General features: G+C 46.7%; 1 long non-coding RNA gene across 13 annotated transcripts; it reads right to left on the bottom strand.

Moving 5' to 3' along the window:
* Positions 1–3,300: 3,300 nt before the first annotated feature.
* On the bottom strand, positions 3,301–15,392 carry LOC136484328 (uncharacterized). 13 transcript variants are annotated; one of them, XR_010765895.1, is made up of 17 exons: positions 14,843–15,392; positions 14,705–14,771; positions 14,029–14,430; positions 13,772–13,888; positions 13,591–13,667; positions 13,399–13,452; positions 11,996–12,108; positions 11,798–11,901; positions 10,460–10,942; positions 9,773–9,902; positions 5,227–5,623; positions 4,946–5,134; positions 4,657–4,854; positions 4,397–4,570; positions 3,934–4,323; positions 3,636–3,845; positions 3,301–3,552 (listed from the first exon to the last, which is right to left on the bottom strand). It is a non-coding gene; the product is annotated as an uncharacterized lncRNA (long non-coding RNA). The 13 variants fall into 13 exon arrangements; XR_010765890.1 differs by having other exon boundaries at positions 13,821–13,888; XR_010765898.1 differs by having other exon boundaries at positions 4,657–4,843; positions 13,821–13,888.
* Between the last annotated feature and the right edge of the window lie 1,646 nt (positions 15,393–17,038).

The following is a 17,038-nucleotide window of genomic DNA, read 5'->3' as shown; positions in this document are numbered from 1 at the left end:
TACTATGCGAGATCCTTCTGTGGTGCAAAACTTACATTCAATCTGAAGGAGCCTCATGAGGTACTTCTTGTTTCGTCAGCGTATCAATTTTTTGTTGAATTTAGACTTCTTGTAACAGAATATCATGTCTTTATCTATAGGCTGCTCTGTGCAAGGCCCGTGGGGAAATTGCGTATCACATGTTTACCTGTGTGGACAACCAAGGGTACAAGCCAAATAAACTAATGGACAAAATTCACCATTTCAAGTTCTGAAGCCTTCCCAAGTCTGCTTTTGCGTGTATGTTGCTGGAACTATGGCAAGTGTGTCGTATCCACTATATATTATTCCTGTGGTCTACCTAGCTTGTGTGTTCTTATGTTGCTGGGAGTATGTTATCTCTGGACAAGTCACAACAGCTATGTCATATTCTCTAGCTGAAGAGAAGTATGAAAACATTTCTACAAACTCCCTAGAACCTCAACTTCATCAATTGAGGTTACCTACATCTACCATTATGTACTGGATGTTTCTGGGACTTAGTCTTTGTCTGTACTATGCTATTGTTTAATTATCTAATTAGAAGAACCTATTATTATGGCTTGTGTCAGCTTGTGTATACTATTATATGCTCTCTTGTTATGTGATGGGGACTGCCTAGTATTTTGACATGTAGTGACTCACACAACAGTTCATGATGCAAACTAAGAGCAGAGACTTATTGTAACCACAACAGAAACCACGGCACAAACATAATATCTGAACCAAAATAACATCTCAATGCAGATTGCGGCAGATTGCAACACTTTATTAAAACAGTTTAGGCTTCCATTACACTAACTGGACCTTAGAACTCACTTAAACAGGAGTTTCACATAATACTACACTAGAGCAAACTTAAACAAAAGATGCAGTAGCACACTACGGGCTGCAGAGTCACTCTTAAGTCTTAGAGCTTGCTTTGTTTGTGGAGCATTCAACCAGAATCAGCTTCAGGTTTGCACATTGTCATCCGCAACTCCAGGACTGAATTCTTCATCTGGGATGGAGCTTGAAACTGGCACGATTGCGAGTGGCTCTGGCTCTGTACCTGCAGCTTTGCTTCCACTGTCATTGAATCCATGAACTTTTTCTGAAATCATTTTGCTTCGCCTGAGGAACATCTGTGAGTATAAAATGCAAGAGAAATGCACCAGAGTTACAGGATCATAAAAATAATACAGCATTATAGTGCTATTAATGATGTCTGTAAGATTAAGGCATGTGAAAGAACTAGTAATTCTGGCCTATTTTTTCACAAACAGTACCTTGGCAACATTTGAAGAAGTTCCAGCACTCGGAGGTGGGGGTTTTCTGTAGTGGGGTTTACTGTGCTCGTTACCAGGATGGGGAAGATGGGTAGCTGCCGAGCGATGGGGAACCGAACAAGGCAGGGCACGGGTCGGTGCACATATAGCCACGCAGGTGATGACCCTTCGGTTTCCAAATAAAGGTTGGGTCATGGGCCATACATTTGTGGCAAGCGGGCCCAAATAGCATCTTTAGTCCATTGTACTAAGGTCACTCCGGCTCTGCGCTTCTACCCTTGGTTTTTAGTAAAAAGAATCTCTTACACTTGATTTTGGAGATTTAGTAAGCAACACAAGAGGCTGGCACTGAAGTTTAGCTCACAGTCGTTTGTGACATGTATTATGTTCCATATCTATGCACATTTTCCTTTGTATGAACTGCAGAATATGTTCCTTGCTGCTACATTAGAACTTTGGCCTGTTCGCTGGTTGGTTTCTGGGCTGGTTTGGGCTGGCTGATGCTGGTTTATTGTGAGAAAAAAAACTGTTGACTGACTGGTTTGGACTGGCTGAAACCAACAAATAAACAGGCCGCTTGTATGCAACTCTGAATATCTGTGGAATAGTACTGCTAGTGCTAGGGCAATATATGTGATCTGATAGGCTTGCACTTTTAGCCACGCTCTTCGTACTGTGTGGAGTAGTACTCTTCGTACTGTATAGAATAGTACTTATGCTGTTGAGATGGTCTATGGGACAAGAGATTGTATAGCAGGGTGTATGGAGAGTTCTGTGGCCACCCATCACCTGCAAGTTTGAACCTTTTGGCAACTGTTGGAGATTCCATAACAGTACCTCTTCTGTTCTGTGTTGTTACATGATTTTCTGAAGTGTGATGCTACATTTTTTTCTGAATCAGCTCGAGGGCCCGTTTAGTTTCTAAAATTTTGTTAAAATTTTTAAGATTTCTCGTCACATTGAATCTTTGGACGCATGCATGAAGCATTAAATATAAATAAAAAAATAAAACTAATTACACAGTTTAGACGAAATCTACGAGATGAATCTTTTAAGCCTAATTAAACTATGATTGGACACTAATTGCCAAATAACAATGAAAACCGTTACAGTAGCATTTTGCTAAATTTTTTGGCATCTAAACAAGGCCTAAGTCCTATCAGGTGCCAGTAAAAATTAACCAGCCTAAAGGCACCTCATTACTTGGTAACTGGGTTTGCAATGGCTGCCATATGATGGTTCTCTTACTGCATCTTCCCGGTATGTCAATTTTTTGTTCATTTAGGCACCATGGTTACAGCTGTAAAGAACTTTTGTTTTGTTAAAAATCATGTATTGTAAATAACTCGTTTATCGCCACTATGTCAGTAAGACTGTGGTCGGTGTGCATGTAAGCAAACAGAGTTCAAAGACAATTATATAGGCACTTGCAAAGCAGCATACATACACCAGTCACTACTGGATTCAGACGCTCGGCAAAGGCTACTTTATCCTCGGCAAAGCCTACTTTGCCCTCGGCAAAGCCTTTACCGAGGGTAGCACTCGGCAAAAAGCCTCCGGTAAAAAATCCGTCGGCAAAGAATTCTTTACCGAGCGCCTTTTATCAGGCACTCGGCAAAGTCTTTGCCGAGTACAATCTCGGCACTCGGCAAAGAAAAGTGACCGTCACGGCGCCGGTTGCGTTAGCACATGCTTTGCCGAGTGCCATGTCAGAGGCGCTCGGCAAAGATTTTTTTAATTTATACACTCGGCAAAGATTTTTTTTATTTTTTTTAATAATTTCTTTGCCGAGTGCCCTGCCAGGTCGGCGCTCGGCAAATATAGGCGGCACTCGGCAAATATTTTTTTTAAAAAATCTTTGCCGAGTGTCCTGGCCCTTGCCGAGTGCCAGGGTCAGGGCACTCGGCAAAGAGGCTATTTTTTTATTCTATATTCACAAACACAGCATATAAGAAATATATATAACATCTGTGACATCACAAACACAATATAACACATATATATCACATCCATCTTATCACAAAGGTAATACCACATATATATCACATGTCGATCACACAATATCTCACATACACGACATCACAAGCATAATAGGTCCAATATCCATCGAAACAAGTCGATAGTTGATCACAGTGCATCACATGTCCATCAAGCGGTGAAAAAGAGATACAAACTACCGGTAGGGAGGAAACTGAGTGCTTGGTGAAGGAAAAGTGCCGTCGCCTGCTTGCGCCTGACATGGGTTATTCGAAGCTACCGACGGAGGCTGCATAAAGGACAATAGATTGCATCTGTTAGAGTGGTCATCTAATGAAAGCACTAGTCGAAGCAATTTGGTTTCATACTCACAGGACTAGCTATAACTGGCGGCGACGGTGGAGCGAACTGCGGCACAGCTACCCCATGCATTTGCCCAAAGTTCTGCAGGAACGTCGTAATCTCCGCAAGCTGCTTGGCCTGCCTTTCCCGCTCGGCCCGCTCGTCCTGTCTTTCCCGCTCGGCCTTCTCGGTCCTCGCCGCCAGGTCCTGCAGCTCCTAAGCCATCCTCTCGTTCTCGGCCTGCAACATTTTCAATCGAATGTTTCAGTAATGCAAAGGTAACTAAGTTATTTAAAGATCGATGTACGAAAAGTTAAACGGGACTAACCTGGAGTGCGTCGACCCACTGCTGTGAAGGGGACGGCCGTTGGCGTATGGCCAGGCCTCCGCTTGGGGTCTGTGCTCGGATCTAGGAAAGGGAGGGAATCTCGCTGGGCTCGAGGGTGCCATCGCTAATCCAGTACCGCCCATGCTTCTTGCCTTGTCCGAGCCTCATGACCATCATCCCATCGATGTCGTCGGTGCTCGGATCCCAGTCTGGCCCATGGATCGACCTTGCCTCCGACACGTACGAATTGATGCGGGTGTGGACGCTCGGGTTGCTGTAGGACTCGGGCGGGTCATCCGGGGTGAAGGTGACAGCGGACGTCGCCTTACCCTTGTGGGCCAGACCATATGCCATGAAATTGGAGATGGACTGCCCACCATGTGATGCCGACTGCGAGAAAGACAACAAGATGATTAGAAGAAACATGCAGAATGGAGCGTCAGAATACTAAAAATTGACGTACACATGCTTGCTTGTACGCGCCGAGGCTGCGGCTGCCTTGATGGTGTGTGGGGCCTATCGCTGCCATACGCCGCTCCCGCCCCACCTCGTGGTCCTGGATATAACCCTCCGTGAACCACCTGACCACGATCATCTCCCAGCAGTCCCGATACGACTCGCACCACCATAGAATTATCTACATGTCATAAAGAATTTGAGATGTAAGAAGACCAAATTAAAGCTACTTAATCTCAAAACGAATCAGTATTATTCTTTATTTACCTCAAGGTACTGTTCCTGGGTCAGCGTCCTCTATCTTACATGTGTCTTGGTGATCTTCTCACCAAGGTGCATGGCGTAGTACTTGACGATGCAAGTGAGGCGCTCCTCGTAGTGCATGTTGGTGATTCGTTTCCTGGCACTTTTCACCATCACCTTCTCCGCCCTGTCCTCCTGTCCCTCTTCACATCTGAAAAAAGTCTATAGACAGACATAATGTATCAATTCATTATGTCAAAAAAAAGTCAAATAAATGCGATGTATTGATCAAAGTTGTGCGAGCGAGACTTACCCAGAACTCTCTCCTCACCCGCTCCTGCTTATCTCCACATGCGTCGGGGGCATCTTTGTAGTGGTCCCATGATTTGGCCGGCTCAGTGTTCCCCTTGTGCGTGACAATGCCAGGGTTAAAGTGCCTGCACACAAGACCCAGGATGTGGTTGGGGTTGCATGAGTCACCAGGTGACACAACCAGCCAGTGCTTGCACAAGTCATTAACAAACATTATTAGTTTCTCTGACAATTTTCAACAGGTTATATGAAGTAGCTATGATAAAATCTAAAGTTACTTACCTGTCCCCCTAGGGGCGGATCACTGGGCGTAGGGGAAGAAGCGGAGGCCCAGGGAGTTTTGAGGGACCTCGCAAGTAGATCCTGGCCACAGCAGAGGAGTCCGAACCAGCTGTGCCTCCAGCCTCGCCGCCCTGCTATGCCTCGTCTCCCTCGTCGTCCGTCTACCGAACCAGCTCCTCCTCATTCGGGGTACGACGCTCCTCCTCCAGCACGTCATGCGGCCTGACTAGAGGAGGCTGGCCCCTCCTGCTGCCACTGCCGCTACCGCTGCTCCTGGCCCTCTGCCTCCTCTCGTCCGACGACCCCTCTTCTGTATCCGGATCTACATCGCGTGCCCTCATGAACCCCGAGTTCACGTTCCTTGGCACACGACTGCCCGCCATCTTTGTTCAATCACCTGCAATTAAAAAGAAACAAACAAGACATATTAGTACATGTGTTAAAAATAGATGCTAAATAAATAAACAAAACACGATTACAAAATAACATAGTATTACATGTATTAGAAGTAATCATCATTATTGGGATTATCTGGATCATATGTCTCGTCATCATTATCAAAATTGTCCAATAAACAACACTGTCCGAAGGTTCAATGTTGTCTTCATCGTCATCGTCTAAATGTAATCGCTCAAGCATTTCTATGTCCTTGGCATTTTGCACCTCATCTCCTTCTTCCTCGTCATCGATCCTTTCATTGTCTACTTCCATTCCGATCGCCTCGGTTAAGTCTATCACCAACCTCCCTAGTAGCCCATCTTCTTGATAGAACTCTCCTTCATATGTGTTTGGGTTAAAGTTGTAATCTTCATCGTTTGGGACAGCTAGTCTACCATGTGGCGATACCTGGTGCACAATAGCCCAACCCTTAAGAGCCTTGTTGCCTTGGCACGCGTATGGCAAATAATAAACCTGCACGGCCTGGTGAGCCACAATAAAGACATCTTTTCCTTGATAGACGGAATCTTGTCGAATCTTGATTTGACCAATATTAGGGCTCCGTTTCGTTAGTCAAGGATTGAACCAGTGGCATTTGAACATGACAAGACAAAGAGGTTTCGAACCATAAAATGAAAGTTCATAGATTTCTTCGATTATGCCATGATACTCGAGGCCATCAGTGCCGGGAGTACAAACTCCGCTGTTTGTGGTTTTTTGATGGGGCCGAGCTCGCTCGTAGCTTGCTGTGTGAAAGCGATATCCATTCACATCATAACCCGAATAAGCTTTCACCTTATTGTCAAAGCCATTTGCAACCTGTCTCAACTCCTTACTCAGTTGCATCGGTTTGGGCCTGCAAGCACAAGAATGAAAGATTGCCAGACTAAGTACGCGAAACTCGAAATCTCGAACTAGGTACGAGGTAAATTGGACAATACCTTTGTTTTGAACCAAGAAATGAAATCAGGCCTCCCTGCTCCCAGACCCTGTGAAAGAAGGGTATCGGTTTGCCGTGGGGTAGGACCCCATGGTTGATGCCAGGATACACGAATAAATTCCCTGTGCAAATGAGAAAGAATCAGTTGGATGCAGAATAGTGGCAGCATATTGAAACAAGTTCGTTGAGAACTTACTCAATGAACGGCTTCACCTCGGTTAGGTTCTGCAACACATATAGCATGATACTACGCCACCCTTCATTATCCAACCTCTTATTGGTCGATCCACTTGCGCTTCCGAGTTGCCCTTGAAAAAGGCTGAGGTTGGATTCATTCTCGTCAGCATTGTAGTGAGGGAGTGGATTATGCACGCTAGGAAGGTTCGTTGTGTAGTATAGCTGTGTGAAGTTTGTCACCTCCTCCAGAATGGAAGCCTCTGCAATGGAAGCCTCAATTTTGGCTTTATTTCTACATTTTTTGCGAACGACCTTCAGACATCTCTCGATTGGATAGCACCAACGGGCCTGTACGGGCCCCCCATACGTGCCTCATACGGGAGGTGCACAATCAAATGCTGCATCAACAAGAAGCCGGGTGAAAAGATCTTCTCCAACTTACAAAGCAACTCAGGTGCCACTTTCTCCAAGTTTGCAACCACGGTCCGAGATAGCTCCTTGGCACAAAGCTGGCGAAAGAAATAGCTCAACTCTGCAAGCACTAGCCAGACATGCTTAGGAACATAGCCTCGTACCATCGCCGAAAGAAGCCGCTCAATCCATACGTGGTAGTCATGACTCTTCATCCCGTTGACTCGCATAGTGCCTAAGTTCACTCCCCTGCTCAGGTTCGCTGCATACCCATCAGGGAACATTAACGCCTTTGATCCATCGTAGTACTTCCCTCCTTTGTTCGGGTTTCAAGACAAAATCGGCCTTAGGCCTTTTCCAGTTCTTGCCGTTTGCAGGAGGCCGCATCTCTTGCTGTGGTCTATCGCACAACGTCGCCAGGTCCACTCTAGCCTTAGGGTTGTCCTTAGACTTGTCAGTGTCCATGAGTGTTGCCCAAAGTGCCTCGGCGATATTCTTTTCAGTGTGCATTACATCAATGTTATGGGGCAGTAGGAGGTCATCGAAATAGAGGAGCCTCGTCAAGCCGGACTTATGAGTCCACATGTGTTGCTCATCATATCCCACAAAACCATCTTCTTCATTGGGCACGAGAGCATCTATCTGAGCATGAACCTCGGCACCAGTCTTCAAGTGCGGTCTAGGGTCCGTGACTGCGACACCTTTCCTAAAGTTCTTGGTGTCTTATCGGAATGGATGGTTGGAATCTAGGAATTGACGATGTTGATCGAACAACGAATACTTGCCACCCTTCTTCAACCAAATGAACCTCACAGCTTCCTGGCATATTGGGCACGGGAACTTCCCCTAAACACACCAGGCACTAAATAACCCATACGCCAGGAAGTCATGCATGGAGTATTGGTATCAGACGTACATTTTGAAGCTTTGCTTTGTAGCTCGGTCGTATGTCCATACCCCTTCATTTTAAGCTTTGATCAATTCATCAATCATAGGCTCCATAAACACACCCATATTCTTCCCCGGGTGTCCAGGAATTATCAACGTCAAGATCACGTTATGTCGTTGAAAGGCGACGCCAGGAGAGAGATTGAGTGGGATAACAAACACGGGCCAACATGTGTAAGGGGCGGCCATCATGCCATAAGGATTGAACCCATCTGTTGCCAGCGCGACATGTACATTACGAGCCTCATCGGATTTCAGACGATGTTTATCATTAAAGCTGGTCCATGCTTCACCATAAGATGGATGTACCATCTTGTCAGGATTGTACCGTTTGCCATTCTTGTGCCACGTCATCTGTTTCGCAGTTTCCTCGATCATGAATAGCCTTTGAAGCCTCAGCACGAAGGGAAGGTGCCGTAAGACTCGGGCGGGTATCTTAAGCTGCCTCTTCTAGCCACCACCATCACCAGACTCTACCTCCAGGAACCTGGAAGCTTTACACTTTGGACAGTTATTTGCCTCCTTGTGTTCTTCACGAAATAGGACACAACCGTTCGGACAAGCATGTATCTGCTCATACGGCATCTTCAGTGCTTTAAGGAGCTTCTGTGCCTCGTACATGGTCTTCGACAACCGTGGTCCTTTGGAAGCAGGGTGCCAACCACGGCCAACACCTTATCGAAGCCTTCTCGACTCATGTTCAAATCGGACTTCAACCCCATCAAGCGACTAATGGCATCCAGCTGAGAGACCTCAGAATGAGCGTGAAGGGGTTTCGCCGCTGAGTCCATCATGTACTTGAACACATCTACGACTGCATGCATCTTCGCCTCCTCACGTCCTTTAGCAAACTGTGCTTGGTGAACGTCATCTACCATGTCAGCTACCCTGGCATCAGCATCGAAAGCCTCGACGCGTGGTCTCACCACCTCCTCTCTCATACGATCGGCTTCACCATGGTGGACCCACCGGGTGTAGTTCGGCGTAAACCCATTCTTGTGCAGATGTATACCCATGACTTCCTAGTTTTGCATTCTCCTGTTACCACACTTGCTGCAGGGACACAAAGCCATTTTCGGGTATCTAGCGGCCTTGCCAAATGCACACTTCAAGAAACGATCGGTCTTGTTCATCCATTCAATGCTGACATCACCCTAACTTGTCTGGCCCGTGTACATCCATTGACGGTCCTCCATCCTCTAGCATATATAACATCTCCATAGGTGACCATCAATTGCATCTACGCGGTGTCCCTACTCTCTAATAGGTGAGGATATGTCCTAATCCCACCCACGGATGCGTAGATAAGGTTAGTTTCCATGCTCCGCTCCTATCCGAGACAGAATTTCGGCAGCACCTCCCCGCTATTCTCCCGATACACGTCCTGCAAGGGAGAGTGTGTATCCAGAGAACAACAGGGAGTGATGCCGAAACACCATCTCGGACTGGAGCGGACCATGGAAACTAACCCATCTACGCATCCACGGGCTGTCCAAAAAACGTGAACAATCCAAAACAGATACGGTCGCAGATATACAAAGATCTGCATACCTCCAACCGTATCTCTTTCGAACGGGAGACACCTAACTAGGTTACGCGACCAAAGACCACATACGAATAGAGGGGTTATACCTAGGGTGCCAGTGAGGTCAGGGTAGCGGGGCGGTGGAGAGTTGGTGCAGTGGCGAGTCGACGCGATGCAAGAAGACTCGCAACGCCGACGAAGACGATCGGGGTCGTCGAGTCCCTCCCACAGGTCCTCCTGCAAAAAAGGGCAAAAATGGTTAGTGTCGACTAAAAATTTCGGCAGCACCTCCCCTGCAACCACATATATACCAAACATGGGCACGAAGGCCAACAACCACCAATATATCAAGAGGAGCCATAACTTTAGTTCTCTTTCCATGCAGATGAAAGTATTGAAGTAGTACAACAACAATTACTACTAACCCTACAACTACTACTAACACTACTACTAACAACTACTTAACTACTAACAGTACTAATACTAAGAACTACTTAACTATTAACAACTACTACTACTAACCACTACTACTTACTAACTACTACTATTTACTAACTACTACTACTACTAACCCTACAACTAACACTACTAACTACTACTACTAACCACTACTACTTACTAACTACTACTATTTACTAACTACTACTACTACTAACCCTACAACTAACACTACTAACTACTGCAACTAACACCACAACTAACACTACTAACTACTACTACTAACACTACAACTAACTACTACTAACACTACTAACTACTACTACTACTACTAACACTACAAGGGTAGGGCTTACCTTGGCGGCAAGAACGGCAAGAGTGAGGGCCGGCGATGACGGCGGGGATGATCGTAGCAGCGCGAGGATCAACGGGTGATCGGAATGGCACGAGGATCGACGGGCGGTCGGGTCGGCACCTTCCTCTTCTTCCTCCTCCCCCTTGTCTTTCTTCCTCTTCTTCCTCCTCCCCCTTCTCTTTCTTCCTCTTCCTCCTCCCCCTTCTCTTTCTTCCTCTTGCTCCTCTCCTTCTCCCTCTGCTGGCCGGCCGTAGGGCACGGCGGGGCCGGTGGAGCTCGGGGCCGGCGGGGGAGCTCTAGGCGGCTCGGGGCCGGCCGGGTCGCTGTCCCGGGGAGCTCGGAGCCCGGGGCGCCGGCGAGCTCAGGCGGCGGCCGGGGACCCAGGGCGCGGGCGTGGGGCCACCGGGGCCGGGGTGGAGATGTCTGGCTTTTAGGCATCCGACGTCACAACTTGCTCCAAACTTTCTCAATTTTTTACCACGGCCTCCACATGCGATAACAAGACACCTCGATAAGTTTCGTGATTTTCGGACTTCGTTTGGATTTTATATAATTTAAATACACTTTTCCCGCAAGTACATACGACAACAAGATGCTCGTAATTTCATGCGAGTTCCTGGATACGGCCTCAACATATGCCAAACATCATGAATACCATTTTTTGAATGACAAAATTCCATTATTTTATGTACATGCAGTTCAAATTTGAAATAGTTAGAAAAATTCAACGAAACAAAAATAATTAAGGAAATATAATAAAAAACTCAAAATTGTCCCAAATTTTGAAATGGAGTTTTAATTACTGTAGCAAGGCCCCAGAAAAAAATGGGCGAAAAAAACAAAAAAATTAATTTGCCGAGTGCCAACATTGGCACTCGGCAAAGAAGCCTTTGCCGAGTGCCAGGTCACAGGGCACTCAGCAAAGACTTAAAAAAAACCCTTTGTCAAGTGCCTAACGGCGGGGCACTCGGCAAAGGCTGACGGCAGGTGGCCGCCGTCACGCCGGCCACCTTTGCCGACGGCCAATCTTTGCCGAGCGCCCGGCACTCGGCAAAGGAAAATTTTTGCCGACGGCTAAAGTTTGGCGAGTGTCCGGCTCTCGGCAATGGCAGATTTGCCGACGGCCTATCTTTGCCGAGTGCCGCTGGGTCCGGCTCTTGGCAAAGATTGCCTTTGCCGAGTGCCCGACAGAAAGCACTCGGCAAAGCTTTTGCACTCGGCAAATCAGCCGTGTCCGGTAGTGTGTAGATTCCTAACCAATCCAGAGGTTCTATTTGTTCTTTAACTCTTCTTGGATATTTTTATGTTATCAACTTCAAGAGGTTTGTAGCCAACTCACTGTGATTGGCGCTTAGTTGTACCGTCAAATTTTTGGCTTTTCAGCTGCTTGCCTATTCCAGCATCCCAACTCCCAAACCGAACTTGGGCAGACACTGCACAAAACTGGATTTATTTCTTTCAAATCAAACTATGAAATTGTGGCTTTCAACAAAACCTATAAAAAAATTCTGGCAAACTGAACATCACTTCAACTTGCCTTAAGATTGAAATCCCCTCACGAAACAAGGTGGTTCATTCTCACCTTGCAATTGTGCTTCGTCAAGTTCCTTTACCTTCGATGGTTGCCCTATTGCTGATCTGAGGAATCGCCTGCCATAATGGCAAATAGAAGGTGCATCAATCCCCCAGCTATCTCAATAGTTCAGTGATTAGTTTGTACTTTATTGAGCGTGATAGCAGAAAGCAGATAGAAGTGCCATAAATTTCTCTAATGGGTGCTTAGGGAGTACTGTGGAATTATTTATTGAGTGTGATACTACACTGAATTATTTATTGCATATATGTACATTTGTAACAGTTTTAATGTGTGGTGCTAATTGAGTACTTGAGTCCCAGTTGACTTTATCTTTTCACAGATCAAAAATATTATTTTTTATAATAAATCTATTATGCTTGTTTTGGGATTTCTTTACTAGAGAATAGTACTAATAGATTACGTTCCTTTTTTCAGCATCAAGGAACTCAAAAATGGTCTGTCATTAAGTCCAAGCTCAATATCACAAGTCCGCTTATAGTCATTACTATCTCAACATTGCCTGGATTGGTTTCTTTATAAAATTGGCTTTTTCACTGCTATTCAAACTCAATATATCGAGTTCTGTGCTGTTAACCGTCGTCACTATGGAAAGAGTAAGCTCTCAGCCATATCCAGACGTCGAGACTGAACCACTTATTGAGACTTCGCCTTCATGGGGATTCAAGACGGTTCTCCCTACAACTCTATTTTCTTCAGCTAAGATACCCTCTTTTTTGTCAGCTAGATTTGGTTTGTTCCTCACTAATGTGCTCGCCAGCAATTTTCTTTCTTTTTTCTTTACTGTACTCGATATTTCTCGGGTCAATCATATGCATTCCATATTTCTTTTAAAAAGCAGCACTGTAGATGTCAGCAGAACTATACAGCAGTCATTATTTGAGTAGTGTACTTGAACTTAAACGTCACATAATAGTTTATATGCACCTATGAACCTTATATTTGCTTATATAGCATTTTAGCTCGATGCTATGCGTGTTAACATAATTACAGTTTTATTTATATCGCATGGAAATCATCACATCCATTCTTGTGTTGCTTTTTCTGTCTTATATACCAACTTTGTGGTCATATTTCAATGTTGCTCATATTTCGGAAAGACACAGTAAAGGTATTTTATTTTATCTTCAAAACTTCCACTTATTAGTCCTGTTTATTGCGCGAATTTTAGTTTGGGATCTCAAAGGAAATTTGATTGTTTAACATATTCACAGATGGTGGTCTATTTGGTCCTTTCCAACAACTCCTGAGGGCTGGAAATTCAGGTGTTCTTTCTGCTAGCAATGAAGGTGCACTCACACTGGGAGCTAATCCAACCCTGCCTATTGGAGGCTATAGTCACTTACCTGTTGTTGTTTCCGAAGAGACTGCACCACAAGTTGTATGCGATGAAGGTAATTCTGCAGGCACAGAATCTGAAAATGATTCCTTTACCAATCCAGAAGCTCTATTTGTTCTTTAACTCTTCTTGGATATTTTTATGTTATCAACTTCAAGAGGTTTGTAGTCAATTCACTGTGATTGGCGCTTAGTTGTACCTTCAATTTGTGGCTTTTCAGCTGCTTGCCTATTCCAGCATCCTAATTCCCAAACTCTTCCCGGCCATGGGCAGACACTGCAAATAAAAAACTGGATTTATTTCTTTGAAATCGAACTATGAATTTGTGGCTTTCAACAAACCTGGAAAAAAAAATCTGGCAAACTGAACATCACTTCAACTTGCAATTAGATTGAAATCCCCTCATGAAACAAGGTGGTTCATTGTCACCTTGCAATTGTGCTTCGTCAAGCTCCTTTAGCTTCAATGGTTGCCCTCGTGCTGATCTGAGGAATCACCTGCATAAGTAACAAGTTCTGTGTCAGAATAGATGTATCAGTAAATCTTATGTGTGAGAAAAATGGGTTCTATCAGGAGTATGGTCAGAGCCATCCAAAGGAGAGAGATACTTATACAGTTTGCCATTTCAGCATCTTACCATAAGCAGTACAAACAGCCATGATAGAATCTTTCTTCTTCATTAGTTCACCAGTAGAACAGAATATGTCCCAGTCCACACTCTCCAAATCCTTCTCATTTGGGTAGATATTTTGTTTGTTTCTTTTATCACCATCACTATCTGCAGATTCATCTGCATCACTTGACTCTTCATGCTCATTGTCGTGCTGACTCTCTACATAACCCTCTTGCAAGCACATCTCTGGTGCTTCAAGTTCAGGTTCTGCATTAAAGTCATCATCTTTTGTTTCGTATTCAAAACAACTTTGCTCCAGAGATGATCCCCTTTGTACTACATTTTCCTCCTCCTCAGTGACTATGCATAATGCACCACTGGTGAACCCAAGCAATAACTCTTGCAGACTTCCCTAGTGTCCAATCCCTTCAGTAAAGACATTTCGTACTAGTTAGTTGCATCAGTAACATTTTTGCTTTACATGTCGGAATAAACCTGAATATTTTCTCAGACAAGTTATGATGAGTATTTCAGTACACAGTTACTTCAAATGAGCAAATCTTTATTTGGTATGTAGCTTGGAACTCTACATTGGTTTCTGCAGGCAGACCTAGCTTCATAGTACTGTACAGCATTTTCAGATCTGAATTTGGAATAGTGATAGATGTACAAGTAACAATCATTGTACTTAAATTCATACCTTCTGGTAATGCCTGTTGTACTTGAGCCTCTTTGCCGCTGTCTTGAGGTAGATGAAATACCTGCAACTGTGTTTAGGATGGCATTTTCAAAATATGAATCAACTGCTTGAACATAATGGAATATAATGTACACTTACTGAACTATGGAAATACTGCTCTGTAGGCCTGCATCCTCCACCGATCTGTACTGTTTGCTCCGCCATTGAAAGCGGCGTGGCCTCCCGCACTGGTTTCGCTCCGTCGGCGTAGCAGATCTGCCCCTCTACCTTCTTCCCCGCGGCAGCCTTCCCAGCTGCAGGCACTTGGAACGGAAGTGCCGCAGGCGTTGGGGTCTGTTTGTGGAACAGTACGTCCCCATCGTCTTCGATTTCAGCGGACATCTTCTCCACCTCTCGATTCTTGCTTCGCTCTGCAGCAATCTGCACTTGGTCGAGTGGGAACTGTCCCTTGCTATCGGAATCGGCGAGCTCCAAATGTTCCTGGCACCTCCACCTTCCTCACGTCCGCCATGCTCTCCTTCCGTATAAGCTAGGAATGGCCGGCCACAGGCACTTCAACTTTTCCCCTTACCGCGCTCAGTGATGGACGGCATGTAGATTTCCTATTCTACCCTTCCCTCCTAATTCCAATGCTTTGGTCTGCTGGTACATAACCGAGCACGAATCTTAATGCCTGGAACACTTCCACGGCCACCCGCGCGGCCACATGTACAAATGGAAAATCCGCGTCCCGGTCGGGGTCGCCAATCGGCTCGAGGTGAAGGCGCTGGGCGATGAAAAGGCGGGCAAGGTGAAGAACAACGGTGAGGAAGGCAAAAGGAGACATCTTTGGCGGGTGAGAACTCACCGGGGTTGCGGCCGGGACCGAGAAAACGGTCCGCGCAGAGGGTTGGCGTCGTGCGCGACGTGGTGGTGTCGATCCCGTGGACCGGCTCTCTGCTCCAAGAACAAGGGCGCCCCTTGAGGTTGTTTGTGCACGCAAGGAGAAAGCTTGAGCCAAGCTTGAGCCGGCGTGGGGTACTGTCCAGGGAATTAAGGCCAAAGGAGGAAGCTTGGGCAGCGGTGGAGACTCACCGGCGGCTTTGGATGCCGGGTCATGGCCGCGGCGTCCGCGGCTCCGCGCCATGGCGAGGCGAAGGCAGGGCGTTGGGGTAAGATGGCGTGGTGCCGGTGGCGAGGTGGCTCACCGCGTGGGCTGGCTTGGCGTCATGCCATGGCTACATCTCTGCTGCGACGAGGCGAGGTGGAAGGCGAGGCAGAGATGGGAGGGAGCGTCTGTGGCGGAGGACAGGAGGGAGACAGCGAGGGCTCGGGCTCGGCTTGGGGGTTTTATAGTGCTGGGCTAGGGTTCCAAGTGACGGCGCCGGCGTACGTGCCATCTGATGGTCGTTCCGGTGCGATGTGGCGAGCATCCGCAGCACGGGCAGGTGTACGGCTCGGAATGTTCGAGACGGGGAGCTGGTCACAGGCGTGTCCGTGTGGTCAAGGGCAGGTAGGGTTCGGGCGCTGTGGGTCGAGGGCGTCCCGAGAATTGCGGCGCAGGGCGCGGTTTTAGGCGGTCCCGTGCTCACGTCATGGAGCTCGCGCGTCGTGGCTTCCGGCTGGCATTCGTTACGGAAAACAGAAGAGCGCGTACGGAGGAAGGAGATGACGGCACCGCGATGAAAAGCTATGGAGCGGCATTGGGTGTGAGACGGAGGGAAACGGAAGGGAGCGGCTCTAGGTGGCTGACGCTGGGCCCAAGCTGGCGGTGGCTTCTGCTACAGCGAATGGAGTGGACGGTGCTACGGCGGCTTCTTTGTGCACGCGCTACACACGTGAGGGACATGGGAGGGGAACTGGCTACGCGCTTGGCCACTTGGTGGCCTGGGCCAGTAGTGGGGAGCCATCGTGGGCTAGGTAGACTGGGCCGACTAGTGAAAGGGAAAGGAGAGGTCGGTTGGTCCAAGGTGGTCGACGGGCCAGATAGGACCAGGAGGCGTGCTGGGCTTAGGGAAAAAAGGGGAGGAGGGTTGTGGCCCAGGGAGAGTGAGAGGTTTTTCTATTTTCTACACAAGGATTTAGGAGAAGGGACTACCTCCAAGCACACACACAAGACAAGAACCAAATCACTCATGCATCTATGCTACATGGTGTACTGGTTATTGTAAATTTAGTTTGAATAAGGTAAGAAGGATTAGGTTTTCATTTGAAATTAGGGTTAGAAGAGGAAACAGTTGTGTCGGGTTCATAAACCCGGGGTCCCTCGTGGACCGGCTTTCCAACAAAGGCTCGGCCCAAGCAGACAACGCGCAACTCACGGGCCGGCCCAAGTATCAGAACGACAGGCTAGAA

Source organism: Miscanthus floridulus, chromosome 9 (assembly GCF_019320115.1).
Source record: "Miscanthus floridulus cultivar M001 chromosome 9, ASM1932011v1, whole genome shotgun sequence".
Classification (NCBI taxonomy): Eukaryota; Viridiplantae; Streptophyta; class Magnoliopsida; order Poales; family Poaceae; genus Miscanthus; species Miscanthus floridulus.
The sequence above is the reverse complement of the archived record's forward strand: the minus strand, read 5'-3'. Positions and strand labels throughout refer to the sequence as shown.